Genomic DNA, 20626 nt, shown 5'->3' on the forward strand with positions numbered 1-20626 from the left:
CTGAAGAATTTCTAAACCAAGAATTGGAAATAATCAAAAATACAGCCATACTAAATGGATACAATCTTAAAACAACTCAAAAAATCATCAGTCACTTCTTCACACATCAACGTAGACAAGAACAAGCCCATAGGATTCCCATACCTTATGTCAAAGGCATCTCGGAACGTCTTTCAAAAATTATGAAGAAATACAAACTTGCTACTACTTACAAACCCGTCAACCAGATCTATAACCTTCTCCTAAAGACAACTCTCACCTCTGATGCTACGTGGCATGTAAGAGGTTCCATGCTCCTGTAAATTGTCTTACTATGGACAGATAGGTAGATCTGTTCATAAACGCATTTCGGAACATCAAGACCATATCCATCTTATCAAACCGGAAATCTGACCTAGCTCAACACGGATTTGAAAACCCAAACCATAGGATCCATTGGGAAAAGACAAAACTTCTACATAGATCTTTATATAAACATGAACATTTATATAAAGAAAGTGCTGAAGCCCCTACTTCACAGACCAAATCTAAGCCGTAATGACGTTCTTGCTGTTCCTAAAGTATGAGAAATTGTCATACAAAATTGTGTAAAATAATTTTTATATATGTTATCTTATTCTATATTTATTCGACATAATAGGGGTGACTGAAACAAAAAAAGACCAAAACTGGTGAGATCTTTCTGAGCAATAAATACAAAATGTTATATTCAGGCAATGACAATCAAGGAAAAGAAGGAGTAGCCATAGTATTCAACACAAAATATGAGGCTAATCTTCTTGAATGGCAGGCAGTCTCAAGTAGAGTAATGTGGGCAAATATGAGATTGGGGAACTGGACAATGAGACTTATTTGTGCCTATGGTCTCACAGAAGGTTCTACTAAGGTAGAAGTGGAGGAATTTTTTGAGGCTTTAGAAAAAGCAACTGACACAATGAAAAATGAAAAGTTGGTCCTTGTTGGGGATCTAAATAGCAGAGTAGGAAATGATTGTGAGACATACAAAAATATTTTGGGAAAATTTGGAGAAAAGAGCAAAGCTAATAATAATGGCAAATATCTGTTGGATTTCTGCTCAGGACATGGACTGGTTATTACTAACACCATGTTCCAACATAAAAATGTGCACAAATTCACATGGAGAGAAGAGGCTAGGAATAAGAAAAGTCTCATTGACTATGTTATTGTTGATAGTGATGTTTTCTCCCTGGTGCAGGACACCAGAGTGTACAGAGGATTTGAAATTGAAAGTGATCACTATTTAGTCTTGAGCAGGATAAAATTGAATTTCATATTGAAACGAATAACATGTAAGAAAGTTCTAAAGCGAATAAAAGTTGAGCAGCTCTCAGATGTGAACTATAGAATACAGAAAGATTATTGAAAAGAAAATGAAAGAGTTTGAGAACAGGAATCAAACCTTGGAGATTCAGTGGCAAACTCTGAAGAAAACATTGATTGATTCTGCCAGAGAGGCACGTGGTGAGGTTGTGTGCAAGGATAGAAAAATCAGAACTCCCTGGTGGACACAGGAAGTTAAAGAGGCAGTGAAGGAAAAGAAGAAAGCATACCAAAAGTTCCTGGCAAATAAGTCAGCTTTTACTCTTACAGAATACAGAAACAAATGTAAGAAAGCTAAACACTGTGTAAAACTAGCTAAACAAAAGTCATGGGAGGACTTTGGCAAGAATATAGAAAATAAATATCAAGAAGGTGACAAAATATTCTGGAGGTTGTTGAAAAAGCTTAAGAATGGAGGAAAGAGTGCTGTAAAAGGAATTAGAGATGATAAAGGTGAAATGAAAACAGGAGAAAAAGATATCCTTGAAGTATGGAGTAATTACTTTGAAAAACTGCTAAATGAAACTAGCAGTGATGAGAGCACAGTGGTAAAAAACACTGACCAGGCATGCAGTCAGGAATACATATCCATACTTGAAGTAGAAAAAGCCATCAAAGGCTTGAAATGTGGAAAGGCAGCAGGAGTAGATGATATTCGACCAGAAATGCTGAAGTATGGTGGTATAAGAGTCTTACAGTGGCTGCACTGCATAGTTCAGAAAGCCTAGACAGAGGGACGAATTCCCGATGATTGGAGTAGAGCTCTCATAGTACCCATATATAAAAAGGGAAATAAAACTGCATGTGAGAATTACAGAGGTATTTCCCTACTGAGTGTTGCTGGCAAGATCTATGCAAGTATACTTGAGAAACGGTTTAGAAGAATTGTGGAAGAAAAGCTTGGTGAAGAACAAGCTGGATTCAGGCCAAATAGAGGCTGTCAGGATCAGATCTTCACTTTACGACAAATAGTCGAGAAAGCATGGGAATATAACAAAGATCTGTATTTAAGTTTTGTCGATCTGGAAAAGGCATATGACAAGGTGCCAAGAGAGAAGCTATTCAATACGCTGCAGTTATATGGTGTCAATGGGGCATTATATCAAGCAATACTTAGTCTTTATTTGAGTTGTAAGTCAGCAGTTAGAATTGAAGGAAGTACAGGAAGATGGTTTAATGTTAAATCTGGTGTGAGACAAGGATGTACATTATCCCCTCTGTTATTCATTATCTATATGGATCACATTATGAAGGAAAGTGGTATTAAACATGATATCAAAATTGGAGATGTTAATGTCAGCTCTTTGCTTTATGCGGATGATGTTATACTTCTAAATAAATCTGCTACAAGTCTGCGAGATTCTCTGACTAAATTGAATAGCCGTTGTAATAGATATGGTATGAAGGTCAGCAATAAAAAGACAAAGACAATGAAAATAGGCAGAATCATTGAAAATGTCAACTGTGTTGTGAATGGAGAACTTGTGAAACAAGTAAAACATTTCAGCTATTTAGGCACGATTTTTACTGAAGATGGTAAAGTAAATATAGAAATAGACAACAGAATCAGCAAAGCTGGTATGGTGGGAAGTCAATTGAATAAATTCATATGGAATAAGAGAGAAATTAGTCGGAACACTAAGTTAGCTGTATACAAGACAGTGTTCAAACCAGTTTTAACTTATAGATCTGAGAGCTGGGTCAGAAGTAAAACACTTGACCAAAGACTAGATATGAGACCACAGATATGAGAGTCCTGAGAAAGATTACAGGCGTGAACAGATGGCATCAATAGCAATATCATATTAAAAACGAGGATATTAGGAAAGAACTTGACATTGTCAGCATCCAGGAATGCGTTAGCAGAGCTAATCTCAGGTGGTATGGTCACTTAAATAGAATGGGCGAGGAAAGATTAGCAAAACAGGTGTTCTCTGCCAGGTTGGCAGCAAAACGATCCAGAGGAAGACCAAGATATAGGTGGATTGATACAGTACAAAGTGCTTTAGACAATAGGAATATAAGATCTGATAATGTTGGAGTGTTGACAAGTAACAGACTGATTTGGAGGAAAATTGTAGATAGGAAATTAATAATGATGTAATTTTTTTCATGTAGTACTATCATATCCTGTACACCCCTTGAGGGTACATGGCAGGAATTTGATGATGATGATGTTATCTTATTTTAATGTAATTTTTTTTCCCTCCAGATATATTGAATTTAATTCTATAACACGCTACTGCATGCATATTGGGATTCCATTGTAATCATGCACCCAAACTTCAGTCAGTTTGGGTGCATGATTACAATGCGCCAAAAATTAATATCATTGTAATTAACTGTACTGAAAATGTCTTAAGATACTTAGAATGAAATATTTACTTATTAAAACTTATTACTGTTCTTGTAATCGTCCGCGCGGTTAGCCTAGTGTCTATGCGCTTCGCAACCATATGCCTGGGGAAGGAGTGTCCTAGGTTCGATTCCCGTCGGTGACGTGAGGAGCTGAAAGGATCTTCCTCAGCCATAGCCAAGTTAGCCAGTCTTGGGCATGGACAGCAAGGTTTTTTCCCCAGTTTATTCTGGGGTTTTTCATCCCGCAAAGCAGGCAAAGTGGCCTTGAGAACTTAACACTACAGGCCATAGGATACACCGGGGCATAGGGCTGACCACCTTATCCTGTAAACGGAGTAAGTTCCGATGATCAATGGAACCTCGACACCGCAAGGTAAAAGAGGGTATAAAGAAGATGAGATGAGATGAGAACTTATTACTGTGTTTATTAAGTGTGTTCGTTTAATCATGTTAAATGGTTGTAACTTCTGAACAAATACTAATCCAATGTTACCTTGTTTAACAATTCCCCCCCCCCCCTTGCACCAACATACGTCTGTTTACAATTAAAAATTATAATTGGCAAGGAGAAGTCAGCTAATAGAACTACCTCAGGAGACTCAAAGTAGTCCCACAAATATAAAACAATTATTAGAGCAACATGGGTTAAGGAAGGAATAACTACAATGTTTAACAGTAAAGATACATTTCTTGAAAGGAAGACAGTTTCAAATGTCCCTCTTAGTGACCAAAGAATGAAATATTCTAACACAATTTGTAAAGACTGGTGGTTAAATTTCATAATAGCAAACTGAACAATGGAATTTATTTCTAACTTATTTTTTCAGCGAAAGAGATGATAATGAAATAAAGGAAGTCTTTGAGTCATTAAAAAAGGAAAGGTGACAAGAGTCATGGTACTTCCAAAGAAGACAAACTCCTTTTCTTATTTTGCCAACTGTCCTTTTAGACATTTTAAGGAAACATGTTGTACACATTATTATGAATGAAATAATGGTATAAATATGTAAAAAAAAAAAAACTTCTAAAAATTTCTTTCTTGCTTACTGATGTTACAAGAACATCATTGGTAAGAGAATAAAAAGTTTAATTAGCAATATTCAAACTACATGTGTCATGTAGCATGTATTTACTACTTGTGTCTCAGTTGCAGCTGAGGAGTTTAAAAGAAACAATGGCTAGGTTTGCAATTCAACACAGGGTTACATAAATTATTCATAATGAATAATATATAGTAGGATGTGATTATTTCTCAAAACTCTGAGACAAGCATGTACTCAAAGTAGTTGACATCTGGATGGTATCACAGAATCTTGGTTTCATTCTAAACTCTGTGGCAAGGCCAGACTCATCACATTCCAAGAAGCTGATGTAGCCCTGATATTCTTGTGTTCTATTCTCAGCAGAACAGCCCATCCATCCTATAAAAGAACAAAGTCAACATGAACAGGGTACTCAATAAACGCCAGGCAAGGAGAAAGATATTAACTGATTCTTAGTAGATGGTAGAAAAAGGCATCTCAGCTTCTGAAATGGTTAAAGAGCAGTGCATAAATTAAAATTGCAAAGAACCTACTGTTATTTGTTCTGATCTTCCTTTTCAGGAGGATTGGTGATCTTTTTTGCATCTGATTGCTGTCTGGTTGAGGAATGATATCTACTGATAATTTTCTGGATGGGAATCTGGTTAAATACATTAGCTTTCGTGGTGGTTTTATTCTGTTTAATTCTTCCAATAGAAAAGAATCAATACAACAAATGAAGTGAATTCAATGTATAAGAGTTTTGTTGATACCCGTCTTCTTTGATGGTGTGAGGAGAGACAGATGTATCTACCAGTGAAAGTAGATACAAGATTTTTTATAAATAAAAAATTGAATATTGCCTGTAAAAGTGTGGATAAATGCCCAGATGTGGATAAAGGGAAGGCTGTTGTAACATTCACATTAGACATAACAGGATGTGGAGTTTATTTTATCTAGAAATTGTGGTGATTCTGTTGCTATGATCAAACTGCAAAGATATTATGTACGAAGTGAAGCAAAATGCGAGAATGAGGGGAAATGGTACTGAAGAGTTTACTTTCCAGATGTTCCATTAAATAGTCTGTCAAAGCTGGTGAGGCAGGGCTGCCCATGGCTCCCTCAATTTGTTTATATAACTTATTTTATCAAGAAAACATACCTGTATTGATGTAAATTTAAATAACAAACAATTTCTCAGAGAAACTGACTCATGAGAAATAAAGAGCTTTTTGATTATTTTAGGGTAACATTCTAAAACCTTTTCCATAAAATTTTTCCTAACCATTATATTTGACTATACTTTGTAGATGGTATCTTCACAGTTTGGTCACACTCAGAGTAACTTACTACCAGTTCTATATAAAATAAACTCTATATACTCTCATCACAACAGCCTTCCCTTTCTCGACACCTCAATTATACAAACCTTTACAAGCAATATTCAATTTTCTGCTCAATGAAAATCTTTCTTTACTGATAGACAGAACATCCATCAAAATTCTTACGCATTGGGCTCACTACATTTCATTCTAAGTATACTCTTCCAATGAAAGACTTTAAAAAATTACTATCACTGTTAATGAATATAACCACACTACCATTCAAATCACAAATTTATGCATATAAGTATACTTCCAGAGTAAACTTCCATAGAACCTGTGCTATTTGTTTTGATGTTCCATTAAAGTAGGACAGAACAACAGAACAAATAGCACAGGTTCTTTGGAAATTTACTCTGTATACCACTTTCAAGCTATTTCAAATCATTTATCAGATACTCTGTTCATATTTCATATTGTAAAATCTCGTATGGAAAAAAATTAGAAGTAAACTTTGCTATATTAAATCTGGTAACAGATTGTTAGAATATTTTTTGGAAGAACCACTAGAATTGTAAAGACAAAAAATAAGCTCAGACAGGATTAGACAAATAGACCTAAGGCTAGCGACAAGGTCACTGGATTACGAGTTTTCCCGCCAAAACTCAACGATAGCATGGATGGCGGCGAAAAACCTTCCAATAAATCCAGGTGACTAAATCTGAAGAAGGGCCAAGGTTGAGAGAGAGAGAGTAAGATAAAAGGCAGAAATTGAGGGGCCAAAGGGCTCTCGTTTCGAAGTTTTATTCGTGTGCCAAGTCTTTTCCGAGAAAGGGGGAGAGTTGCATTCCGCAAAGAGCAAGTTTCCGATGAAGATGGGAAGTTAGATAGCAGTGGAGATAGTCTTTTCGAGATGTCCTACCGTATGATTCTTCGATGATCTAAGTATGTGCTGTAGTATTGCTGCCGTAACCTAGAGCCAGATCGGAAATTTTTTTTCTTGGAAGAAACAGAACGTGCCCGTATACCATTAGGACTATGACTATGACTACAGATCTAGGACTATATGTAATGAGCTGTCAAGATTGTAAGTAAGATGTTTTATGTTAATTCCTAGATTGTGAAAATTAAGCGACGAATGTTGGTTCAATTGTCAATTAGCAAGGAAAGTATAAGAGAAGTCGGAAAGCAGTCTTTCTGTTTGAATGTGAATAAGTATTATATAGAATTTTAAGGAATTCGCTAATGTTGTGTAATGCAAAGAAATTGAATGTGGATTTAAATTGAATGTGGTTAAAAAGTCTTAATTTTTTTCTGTTTATATCGTGAGTAAAGATAAAGTGTGTTTAAGTCTATCCACGTGAATGAAAAAATTATGTGAATTTTACTATCTTTGTCTTAAAGCTTAAGCGAAAATGCTTGAATGATTGTATGGAGAATCAGACACATGATTTGTATTGTCTCCATTGTTATCTAGCTGTATTAGGCTGAACCAGACACTTGATATGTGCAGTTTAAATTTTGTAATCAATTTGTCTTAGAATGAATAAACATGTTTGTCTTGTTAACAGCTTGCCTGATCTTGCTTTACCAATGCACTGTCTCATAAAAATATAGAACCTGTGTGACCAAAGAATAGTGATTGCCACGACTGACTGATATTAAGAATTAGGAGTTGCTTGAATTAGAGTTAATTTAAGAGATAATTCTCGTGCTTAGCTGATTGTTTCTCTTGCATGTAAGGGAAAGATAAACGATTCTTTTATGTGATCCTTAATGGCACAATCGAAAATAAAAAATAAATTTTTAAGGATCAATACAAGAGAAATACAGCAAGGTAGATTAGGGAATTGATTCCAGCCAGAAGCTTTTCCTGTTTCTACACTTTGAGCATGTGAAATAGCTAACTTACCCCCCCCCTTGAGAGAAAAGGGGGGGGAGTAAAACTATAGACTAAAAGGATTAAGAAAAATCACAAGTTCTGTGCATGAAGAACTAGCTCAAGCAATGACGATAAACTCAGTATTACGACTGATAAGAAAAAGACAATACAAAGGTGCAGTCCGACGTTAAATAATAATAAATAATAAAATAATATCAATAATATTAAAATTAAAAGATAGATAATATTATAATATGTATATTTTGATAGCACAGGTGCTTTTAAATCATTTATAAAGAATTCTGCTCATTATCTTTTGATTAACTGTTTTCAGTGAATTTTTTGCATGGCCTAAAATATAAGGTCTTAGTTTCTTTCTTATGGAAGAACATTAATTTTATCATAATACACATGATCGTAGGAAAACCAGTTGATATTACTGCAAGAAATAATGAGAGGAAACACTTTACATCTTCATTAGCATACTATTAACAGACATTAGCAGTCACACACACACACACACACACACACACACACACACACACACACACACACACACACACACAGACATTCAAACTGATACCATCAACACCTCACTTTACTAGATGAGGTCATATCATGGATTAGAATATACAATTTGTCTTGTATATTGTCATGTAACTTGGCATATGCAGTCTAATCAACTGCATATGCCATGATAAGCATGAAGAACATCCCACTCTGTGTGATAGAAGAATGCACAGAATATTCATCATATAATCTAACAAGATTTATGCTAATCGTCAAAGACCATTGTCAACAGTCTGACAAGAATAGAGTAAGCTGCTAAAGCATATTAGCAGGGCTACCTTTCCACAAAGTGTAGAAATTGATAATATATGTTCAGATTTTGAATGTGTGTGGTGTGAAGTGCTAAAATTAACAGGCTAGTACATCTGGTAGGATGCTATTATAGGCCAGGGAATGTAGAGAATATTGATTGTGAAATGTTTAAGTAAATTAGTTCGGCATGTAAAAAGAAGGTGATCCTGATAGGAGATTTTAATTACAAGAATATAGAATGGAAGGAGGAGATAGTCTATGGGAACAAGGAGAGCAAGTTTGTGGAATTTCTGAGATAAGCAGCATGTCACTGAAGCAACCAGAGGCATCAATGTTTTGGATATGGTGATAACTTCACAAGATGTAGTTGTTAAAGAAGTGTTAACACTGCAGCCAGTTGGCGAGAATGATCATGAGGTACTTGTTTGGGAAGTGATGAAACAAGAAAAGGTTACTACCAAAAATGGATACATGTGGAAGTATAAAGCAGGTGATTATAGTTATAGGAAGCTCTGTAGTCAGCTAGCATCAGTATGTTGGTTAGATGAGCTGAGCAAAAAAGATGTTGACAATGCATGGAAACTCACAAGGCAGTATCTGACAAAAACAATGTACGACTGCATAAAAAGGGTTAAGCGAGTCGAGTAAAAAGAGTAGGAGTGCAATGGATGAACAGTGAAATCAAGCAAGCTATGTTGGAAAAGAAAATGTTAAGAAGGAGGCACAAGACAATTGGTGGTGATCGGATCCATGAAGAGTATAAAGTGCAGGATAGAAAGGTGGCGAGCATGGTAAAGAAAGAAAAGGTGCAGTATGAGAGGATATTGGTTGGTCAGGCCAAGGTTAACCCAAGGGAATTTTTTGCTATATGGCAAGCAAGAGAAAGAATAATTATGGCAGGTTAACACTGGTGGATAGTCATGCAGCAGACTAACAGCTGCAAAGGATATAGTGGAATTATTTAATGAGCACTTTATCAGTGTATATTATATGGTGTAAATGATGCCATGCAATATATTGAAGAGAGGCAAGTATTAGAAGAAATGAAAGTGAAAGAACAGCAGTGTATCAGATGTTGGTTGGGTTAGATGTTAATAAGGCTGTGAGAATGAATGACATAGCACCACTTATTCTTAAGGAATGTGCACAACAGTTATGCCATGCTCTTGACAAGATGTAGTTGTAATTTAATACAAGTCTGACCAAGCAAAAAAAAAGTTTCCAATTATAGACAAATTTGTATAACTACAGTTGTAGTCAAGATGTTGGAGAGATTGGTTAGGAATAGAATACAAGACTGGGTTGATGGATATAGTATTTTTTATGATCAGCATGGATTTGTAAAGGATAGTCTTGTTTTAGCAATTTCTTGCATTTTATGATAGGGTGATGAGTGTTAGATAAGAAAGAATAATATACATTGATATTCGTGGACTTGGCAAAAGCATTTGATAGACTAAATGATAAGTTGGTGTACAAGCTGCAGATGAAGGGAATAGATAGTATATTGGTCAGATGGATTGGAGATTGCTCTCTGAACAATACCAGCAAGTTGTGTATGATGGAGCAGTGTCTCACAAAAGGAGGGTAACCAGTGGCATGCTTCTCACTATCAAACTTTAATGGAATTTAATGGTAACAACCCTAATCAAATCCAGCAGATGACTGACTCCTATGTTACAACACCTCAGGATTCTTCAACAGACCGCAGGGTTCCAATCCCTTATACTTCTGGTATCTCTGAACTGATTGGTAGAATTTTGAAGAAGTATCATCTTATTCCCACATATTTTCCTATCAACAAAATTTCTCATTTGGTGCCATCTACAAAAGACAACTGTCACCTCTATCATTAGGCCATTCTGTGGAAAAAAGAATTAATGAGCATCATTATTATACTGAATACATGAAACCACAAAAGTCTAGTCTGGTACAACATAGCATTGATATTAAACACAGTATCTAGTGGGATGAAGCTCATTTTTTTTTCAGAAAAAACTTCAACATAAATCAGAGCCAGAGCTATGGAAATTTTAACACAAAAAGTGCTTTTCATATCTGTACAAATAAGATCTCTCTTTAGAGATCTTATTTTTCAAGCTAAAATATCCCAATCATATAATAAATTTGAATACCCCTCCATAACACTGTGGGGGGGGGGGGGGAATATCATACATAAGGCAAATTTGGATTATGACTGCAGCAACTCAGGCTATGAGACCAGTGTATTATGTCCTTGTTAATTGCATGTGTTCTAATGGCTAGCCTTACAGGATGAAAAAGTTGAGTTTCTGGGAGAAAAAATCCTGCCATTTCAATATAAAACTGCTAATACTTTTAGTTGTGACCCTGATAAAGGCTTTTTGCATCCTGGATGCTATTCGAGCCTAAATCTTTCTGATCAAAGGGCATCATCAAAACTGACCAAGTTACAGAGGCTCCTGCAGAGGGGATATTAATAATATGTTGTTGAAAGTAAAATACTAGAAGCTGATATGGAAATATCATGAATTTTTCAAAAAATGCATAGAATTCTTGATAAACGATCTACATTAACTGATATAAGTCTTAACATACAAAGATGTCTGTTACACGTTTTTTGTTTATGCACCAAAATTGATTTTGAATTTTGGTTTCAGATATAAATACAACCGAATATAGACGCCAGACAATCTTGTGCCTATTTCCTTTCAGCCAAGAAAAGTTGCCAATGACGTGTATCAGCTATTTCGTTTGCATTTGCACAAATTCATCATTATTTATCAAATAATGATGAATTTGATCCAACAAATCACCCTCGCCCAAAAAATTGGCAGAAAAACGACCGCTTTCTGATTTTTAATTGGTACGTTAAGGGGTTAATAGATAGGAAAGATTTAACTTGGTCATTCTTATATAGGTGACTTAGTACAGGCAAGCAAAAAATATGATTTGTCATATTAAAGACACGACAACCATACTACTGTAAACTCTCTTACTGACAAATGAAGAGTTAACATCTCTGAATGCCACTGACTGATGCTGAGATTAGTGTGCTGGCAAAAGACATATCTTTGTCTTCACACTTAAAACCCCATAGCCTGATTTTTTGCATAACATCAAATGCAATCTTCCTGGTCTTTCAAATGATGATGCTAACAAACTATGCTTTGAAGTTGCTTTTTCATTATTTAAAGTGAAGTTCACCTTCTAATTTATCTATGAATGAATGTGCTGCTTTCACTGAAGCAAAAAGAGTCTTATATCTATTTCAAAAGCAAATAAAGGAAATTGCCATAGTGTTCTGTAATAATGGAGAAAGACAGACTAACTTTTTGAGGACCAATCTACTTATCAACAAATAAGTTCTAATCCTACCAAAATACAGATTAGAACTGAATAAGATCCTTGATGAAGTTCTCAGGTAAGATGGCAATACAGTGAAAAAACTACATACTCATTTTGGAAGAACTCATTTATATGGTCTTCCGAAAATACAAGGCATGTTAAAAAAAAAAAATGAAATTTTGCTATAAAGACTTTATTGCTAATTTTACAACATTTTAAGCACCGTTCACTTCAAAGTAGTTCCCTCTACTGGCGATACACTGTCCCAACATTTCTTCCATTGTTGAAATGCTTCCTGGAATGCACTTTCTGTGATGGTGCGCAGTTCTCTTATCGCATTTTCCTGAATCTCCTCTATGGTTTGGAAACGATGTCCTTTCAAAATGGTTTTAAGTTTGGGAAACAGGAAAAAGTTTGCTGGGCTAAGTCCGAAGAATAGGGTGGATGGGACACAATGGATGTTTTGCCATATAACTGCAGATGAGGAGCGATGCATAAGCCGGCACACTGTTGTGGTGCAACATCCAATTCTGGTTTTCCCACAATTCAGGCCTCTTCCTGTGCACAGCATCCCTCAAATGGGCTAAAACTTCCCGGTACATCCCAGGAAATTTGAGCTTCCTCATATTACTGGTACTTCCCAGTAATATGGGGAAGGGTATATATGAGAGGGTCTTAAAAGGAGAGAGGTCCCTTGACACCCACTCTTTCGATCCCTCTCTACACATTGACCAGGATGGTCTCTTACTATCCAAACAGTGTCACGGGAAAATGGAGAGATAAGATTATAGTTCCAGCAATCGTGATCCCCTGGGTGCTCTACACCTTTCATGATGCTGACATGGTGGGTCATCAAGGGATGCTCAGATTCAGAACTATCCCTACTCTAGACAAATTATTATTTAAACCATCTAGAAGTTACTTCAATCCTCAATCTTCTTTCTGAGTTCACAATGTAGATCAGTTTTTCTCAAACTTTTTTTGGCTGCAGCCCATTTGGAAAGCATAATAACTATGTAGCCCACTAGCTCCAGATCCCACCCTTTAGCTCATAGGTCATATTTTACAACCACCAGGGATCCTTCATATGCACCTCTAAGTGCAAAATTGAAGTAGTTGGCATAACACACGCACAACTGTAATATTTTTTCAGTAGAAAATTAAGTTGGAGGAAAATTAGGATAGAAATGGGATATACTGCGAATTATACCAAAAAGTGAGACATCTGAAAAGTATTTAGTTGTTTTATTGAAGTTCAAGCATTTAAGGAAATAAGTCTGTTATAAAAAAGTACAAAATATATTAAATAAACCAAATACAAAGAATCACACCGCTGTCTTTTTCACACCAGTAAACATATACCTGGTTCCAAGCTGTAGATATACAGCATGTGGAAAACATTATGCATATTTTTATACTGAAATTAAATGAATTATATAAAATAATTTTTTTGAATTAATTGGATTTTTAAAGCATCGTATTCTAAACTGTAACTGAAAATTTACAAACTAAGATAATAAAAAATTAAATTAAAAAAAAAAATATATATATATATATATATATCTTATATATATAAAAAAAAAATGTGTGTGTATTCACTAAAAAAATTCTCTTGTGGCCCACTAGAGGGCTACAAACCCCACTTTGAGAAAGGTTGATGCAGATGATATATTTGCTATTTGACTTCATTCTGAAAATGAATTAACCACCTTTCTACATCAAATCAACAGCCTATATCCACACATTTAGTTCATGGAAAAGGAGAGATCTGAGAGTTTATCCCTCTTGGAAGTCTTACTCATCCACACAACGTCTGGTACTTTGTCAGACATTGTGTGGAATGAGCAGAACTTTGACATATATATATATATATATGTCAAAGTTCTGCTCATCATACCCAGAAATTTGGGGTTGTGAAATAATTAATAGAGCATATAACATTTATCATTCTCCTTCATCTTTATAAGTTTCTCACTATCAAAACTTTACTGGAATCAAGTGGCTACCTCCATCACATTCAATGGAGAACAGAATCATATATTCCTATGCTGACAGGTACTTCAGTAGAATGCAGGGTTCCATTTACATATATTTCTAGTATTTCCAAGCTCATAGGAAGATTCTAGCAGTTGCACCTGATACCCACATTTTCCTAATAAAATTTCTAATCTCTTATCAACTATAACAGAAAAACTTTCACCTCTGTTTCTGGCTGATGTTTACATTTTCTTTGAGAATATAATCTAACATACTTTGGAACAACAGACTAGCTATTGTAAATATCAATACTATACTGAACACCTTGCAATTCAAAAGTCTGGTCTTGCACAATATGGAACTGAGAGTGAGCACAGTATCCTTTTGAACAAGGCTAACCTTCTCCATAGAAATGGTTTTAAATACAAATTTCTCTTCAAAGAAAGTTCTGAAGCCCTGTTACAATGACATCACTTGAATTGGAATGATTGCCTCTCTCCCCCAAAAGTTTGAGAGATTTCATCCATGTAAATATCAGAAATGTTTATTATATGTTTATATGATCTTTCTAGTTGCAACACTAGTTATTGGTTTACTGGGTGTTATATTTGACTTGTATTTTGTCTCTATAAGTTGACTGTTTGTTCTACATGATGATGTAATGTTAGTTTCAGTATGAAATATTTGTGCTAATTTTATTATTTACTGTGTCCTAAAATGAAAAGCTAATCCTTATAATCCCTATGTGGCCAGAACCTAGCTTGTTCTTTCCCAAATTTCTCTTCCACCTTTTTATTAGTCTCTTCTCCAGTACACCAAATAAATCCTATATATTCAGTAGGGAATCATTTAGCTGCACATTCAGTTCTATTTCTCTTCTTATAAATGGTTCATAAGAGAACTCTACTCCAATCATCTGGAATTCGACCTTCTATTCAGGCTTTCTAAATTATGCAATGCACCCACTGTAATATTTTCTTGTGTCTTGCTGGCTCTTTCCATCTCAAGTGATGTGTACCGTACTCCTGAATGCATTCCTTTTGAATATTTTCTATCACTGTCCTGGTTGGCTTATCTGCTCTCCAACCAACAGGTTTTAATGGTGCGAGGACCCTTGCTGTCCTCGCACCATTAAAACCATAAGTCACCATCACTTGCCATATCTTTTTGGATTTAACAATCTTTCAAAAGAACTACTATGATATCCAGAATATCTTTATCTTCACTTTTTATGATGCCCTGAAGCAGTGTTTCTCAGATATGCGTATCCCCAGGGGTGGGTACGCAAAAGGTCGTTAGGGGGTACGTGGCAATTTTCGGCTATGCATAATTAAAGGAGTCATCATATTTTTCAACAAACAGTGCAATTACAGACAACCAGGATAAAACAGCACTAACTAATGAATCACATCCCCTCTCCAACAGAAACTGGTGTATAGACCAAGCAAAACCATATGTTGCTGGTGGAACATAAGGTTTTGCTACACACCACCCCCATCACTAACGTGTTAAAACTAAGAAATATATAGTAAATGTGTTTCGGATATTATGGAATTCGGTTGAAGGGAATTAGCATTTCAACTCAACTGTCGAAATGCTAATTTGCCTTTGGTTCGCATTATCTTTTGTTAATATCGCACCAATCATATGCACTTCTTCGCTGATCTATGTATTCAAGTCTTGTAAATTACTAGTAATTTTTGCTTGAAATAATGGGAAAGAAGATGACGCTATTTGGGTAGATGACTTTGATGATGCACACAAAGAAACTGTTCTCGATGCCAAAAGTAGTGATAGCGAGTAGGAGCTTCTTGGTAAGTCGCACCATTTTCAGTTTTTTTCTGAAAACTATAGTTTTCGAAAATTCCCGCACGTATCTCGCAACATGTTTTTTTAGTTTTAAGTTTGGAAAAAAAAGTTAGAGTTATATTCGAGTAAATACAGTATTTTTTTTAGCTTTCAAATTCTTACGTATGGATCATTGGTTAAAAATTGGATTTATAAAACCCCCAAAAGAGAGCAATATAGCAAATACAATTAGCTGTAAGCAACAAGAAAATGTTGATATTGCATCTGGATCAAATGAAATTGATAAGAGTGTGTTGTCTGACATCTCTAGAGAAACAAAATTTAAAAATAAATCATATTTTTTGATTACATGAACATATAAATTCAAATTTTCTATATTTTGGAAAATTTATTCAGGCAATGACAATCAAAGAAAAGAAGGAGTAGCCATAGTATTCAACACAAAATACGAGGCCAATCTTCTTGAATGGCAGGCAGTCTCAAGTAGAGTAATGTGGGCAAATATGAGAATGGGGAACTGGACAATGAGACTTATTTGTGCCTATGGTCTCACAGAAGGTTCTACTAAGGTAGAAGTGGAGGAATTTTTTGAGGCTTTAGAAAAAGCAACTGACACAATGAAAAATGAAAAGTTGGTCCTTGCTGGGGATCTAAATAGCAGAGTAGGAAATGATTGTGAGACATACAAAAATATTTCGGGAAAATTTGGAGAAAAGAGCAAAGCTAATAGTAATGGCAAATACCTGTTGGATTTCTGCTAAGGACATGGACTGGTTATTACTAACACCATGTTCCAACATAAAAATGTGCACAAATTCACATGGATAGAAGAGGCTAGGAATAAGAAAAGTCTCATTGACTATGTTATTGTTGATAGTGATGTTTTCTCCCTGGTGCAGGACACCAGAGTGTACAGAGGATTTGAAATTGGAAGTGATCACCATTTAGTCTTGAGCAGGATAAAATTGAATTTCATATTGAAAAGAATAACATGTAAGAAAGTTTTAAAGCGAATAAAAGTTGAGCAGCTCTCAGATGTGAGCTGTAGACATTTTTGTTCTTCAATAATCTTTGTGTAAAATACACAAAGATTATTGAAGAAAAAATGAAAGAGTTTGAGAACAGGAATCAAACCTTGGAGATTCAGTGGCAAACTCTGAAGAAAACATTGATTGATTCTGCCAGAGAGGCATGTGGTGAGGTTGTCTGTAAGGATAAAAAAAATCAGAACTCCCTGGTGGACACAGGAAGTTAAAGAGGCAGGGAAGGAAAAGAAGAAGGCATACCAAACGTTCCTGGCAAATAAGTCAGCTTGTGCTCTTAGAGAATATAGAGACAAATGAAAGAATGCTAAACACTGTGTAAAACTAGCTAAACAAAAGTCATGGGAGGACTTTGGCAAGAATACAGAAAATAAATATCAAGAAGGTGGCAAAATATTCTGGAGGTTGTTGAAGAAGCTTAAGAATGGAGGAAAGAGTGCTAATAAAGGAATTAGAGATGATAAAGGTGACATGAAAACGGGAGGAAAAGATATCCTTGAAGTATGGGGTAATTACTTTGAAAAACTGCTAAATGAAACAAGCAGTGATGACAGCACAGTGGTGAAAAACACTGACCAGGCATGCAGTCAGGAATACATATCCATACTTGAAGTAGAAAAAGACATCAAAGGCTTGAAATGCGGAAAGGCAGCAGGAGTAGATGATATTCGACCAGAAATGCTGAAGTATGGTGGTATAAGAGTCTTAGTCATACAGTGGCTGCACTGCATAGTTCAGAAAGCCTGGACAGAGGGACGAATTCCCAATGATTGGAGTAGAGCTCTCATAGTACCCATATAGAAAAAGGGAAATAAAACTGCATGTGAGAATTACAGAGGTATTTCCCTACTGAGTGTTCCTGGCAAGATCTATGCAAGTATACTTGAGAAACGGTTGAGAAGAATTGTGGAAGAAAAGCTTGGTGAAGAACAAGCTGGATTCAGGCCAAATAGAGGCTGTCAGGATCAGATCTTCACTTTACGAACAAATAGTCGAGAAAGCATGGGAATATAACAAAGATCTGTATTTAAGTTTTGGCGATCTGGAAAAGGCATAAGCCAAGGTGCCAAGAGAGAAGCTATTCAATATGCTGCAGTTATATGGTGTCAATGGGGCATTATATCAAGCAATACTTAGTCTTTATTTGTGTTGTAAGTCAGCAGTTAGCATTGAGGGAAGTACAGGAAGATGGTTTAATGTTAAATCTGGTGTGAGACAAGGATGTACATTATCCCCTCTGTTATTCATTATCTATATGGATCACATTATGAAGGAAAGTGGTATTAAACATGATATCAAAATTGGAGATGTTAATGTCAGCTCTTTGCTTTACGCAGATGATGTTATACTTCTAAATAAATCCGCTTCAAGTCTGCAAGATTCTCTGACTAAATTGAATAGCTGTTGTAATAGATATGGTATGAAGGTCAGCAATAAAAAGAAAAAGACAAAGACAATGAAAATAGGCAGAATCATTGAAAATGTCAACTGTGTTGTGAATGGAGAATCTGTGGAACAAGTAAAACATTTCAGCTATTTAGGCACAATTTTTACTGAAGATGGTAAATTAAATATAGAAATAGACAACAGAATCAGCAAAGCTGGTATGGTGGGAAGTCAATTGAATAAATTCATATGGAATAAGAGAGAAATTAGTCGGAACACTAAATTAGCTGTATACAAGACAGTATTCAAACCAATTTTATCTTATGGATCTGAGAGCTGGGTTAGAAGTAAAACACTTGACCAAAGACTAGAGACCGCAGATATGAGAGTCCTGAGAAAGATTATAGGCGTGAACAGATGGCATCAATGGCAGTATCATATTAAAAATGAGGATATTAAGAAAGAACTTGACATTGTCAGCATTCAGGAATGCGTTAGCAGAGTGAATCTCAGGTGGTATGGTCACTTAAATAGAATGGGCGAAGAAAGATTAGCAAAACAAGTGTTCTCTGCCAGGTTGGCAGCAAAACGACCCAGAGGAAGACCAAGATATAGGTGGATTGATACGGTATAAAGTGCTTTAGACGATAGAATTATAAGATCTGACAATGTTGGAGTGTTGACAAGTAACAGACTGATTTGGAGGAAAATTATAGATAAGAAATTAATAATAATGTAATTTTTTTCATGTAGTACTATCATATCCTGTATACCCATTGAGGGTACATGGCAGGAATTTGATGATGATGATGATGATGATGATGATAAATTCAAATAAAATAGATATTTAATTTGAATTAAAAATTTAAATTAATTTATTATTTTTAATTAATTTTAATTAATTATTGAATTTATTTTTAATTAATTAATTAGGGGGTACTTGGTAATAATGAAAATTTAAGAAGGGGTATGCGGATATCTGAAGTTTGAGAAACACTGCCCTAAGGAATAAAGAAAAGAGTACCTTTTATGATATTCTTCCTTTATTCCTTAGCTGCGTCAATAGCCAATAGAACATTTTTTGTTGAATTATGTTGAATTTTTTTTATGACTTTTGTTTAACACCTTTTATCCATATTCTTCTTACCTTTTTCTCAATATTCTTCAAGTGCATATACTGATTTATGCGTCAGGATGACATGATTTCTTCTCCAGAACTGTCTCTAATTTCTTGAGTGTATTCCCTATCTCTTCTTGCCATTCCAAAAAATACTATATCCTTTGAACGCAATTCCAGTTATGACATCTGCCTCTGAGAGCCAATTCACTAATACCAACAATTTTAAGCTATAATGTATTCACCCAAGCAGCAAACACAACCACTTTGTTTCTAATGCTCTGGCATTTGAATATAGACATAAGTTATCTCATCACTTTTTCTTATATTTAAATTTACAGTCTGATTGGCCCACTTTGGCAACTTTTTCTCTTCCCTCCCTACAAACATGCTCAAAATGCCTGAATTCAAAGTGCAGTCCATCCTTTCAGCAGATTCATAATCATGCTCAATGACATTAGCATCAATATTACATCTACAATTCCTAGCTGCACTTACCTCCTCAGCATTCCTCCCAAAATGACCTAGTTTCTCTGACTCTGCATTAGATCTCCTTCAAATAAATAATTTCTCTAGGCACCTGATGCCAAATCCATTCAAGTAGAGTCATCCCTCTTAAACAAATCTTTTCTACCATCAAACGCACTCCATACATCCAGTTTTTCTGCATAGCCTGTGCATTAAATCATTTGCTATCACTGCCTTCCCTCTTAATAACTCATTAATATCATATCTCAGTAATAAACTAACAATTTTTACTTTCTCGCCTTTCTTTCTTACTTCTACTGCAGTGATAATCACAAACATTCATGCCCACAATGGGATTCAAACCTGCAGCAGAATGCAGATTTGAATATCTGCTGTTTAATCAGCAGATATGCTAACCACTCAGCCAACCAGGCTGGCTTACTGATGGTTTTAAATTGTTTAATTTAATTAAAATAACTTAAATGTGATTTTAAAATTTAAATCACAATCACAAGGATGAAGGAAATCACTAAAATAAGGAGGAAACCACTTAAAGGAAGAAAAGGAAAGTATAGTCATAGCATTCAACACTAAACATGGAGAACAATTTAAGACAATTTCTAAGACCTAGAATTTTTTTAAGTCAATAAAGTAGGTAGAAATGGAAGAAAAAAAAATTAGGCTACAAAAACTACATCGTAATTAATGAAAAGAAAGCAATACTGCTTTTTAAGCACACAATTTATTATATT

General features: G+C 35.2%; 1 protein-coding gene across 1 annotated transcript in view; it reads right to left on the bottom strand.

Annotated features, from left to right (window-relative positions):
- LOC150097399 (proteasome activator complex subunit 4-like) overlaps positions 1–20626 on the bottom strand; it is a 646748-nt gene that overhangs the window by 520744 nt on the left and 105378 nt on the right. The gene's annotated exons all lie outside the window — the stretch shown is intronic.

This window comes from Typopeltis vanoorti, chromosome 17 (genome assembly GCF_054136105.1).
Source record: "Typopeltis vanoorti isolate ZY-2024b chromosome 17, IOZ_Tvanoo_1.0, whole genome shotgun sequence".
NCBI lineage: Eukaryota > Metazoa > Arthropoda > Arachnida > Uropygi > Thelyphonidae > Typopeltis > Typopeltis vanoorti.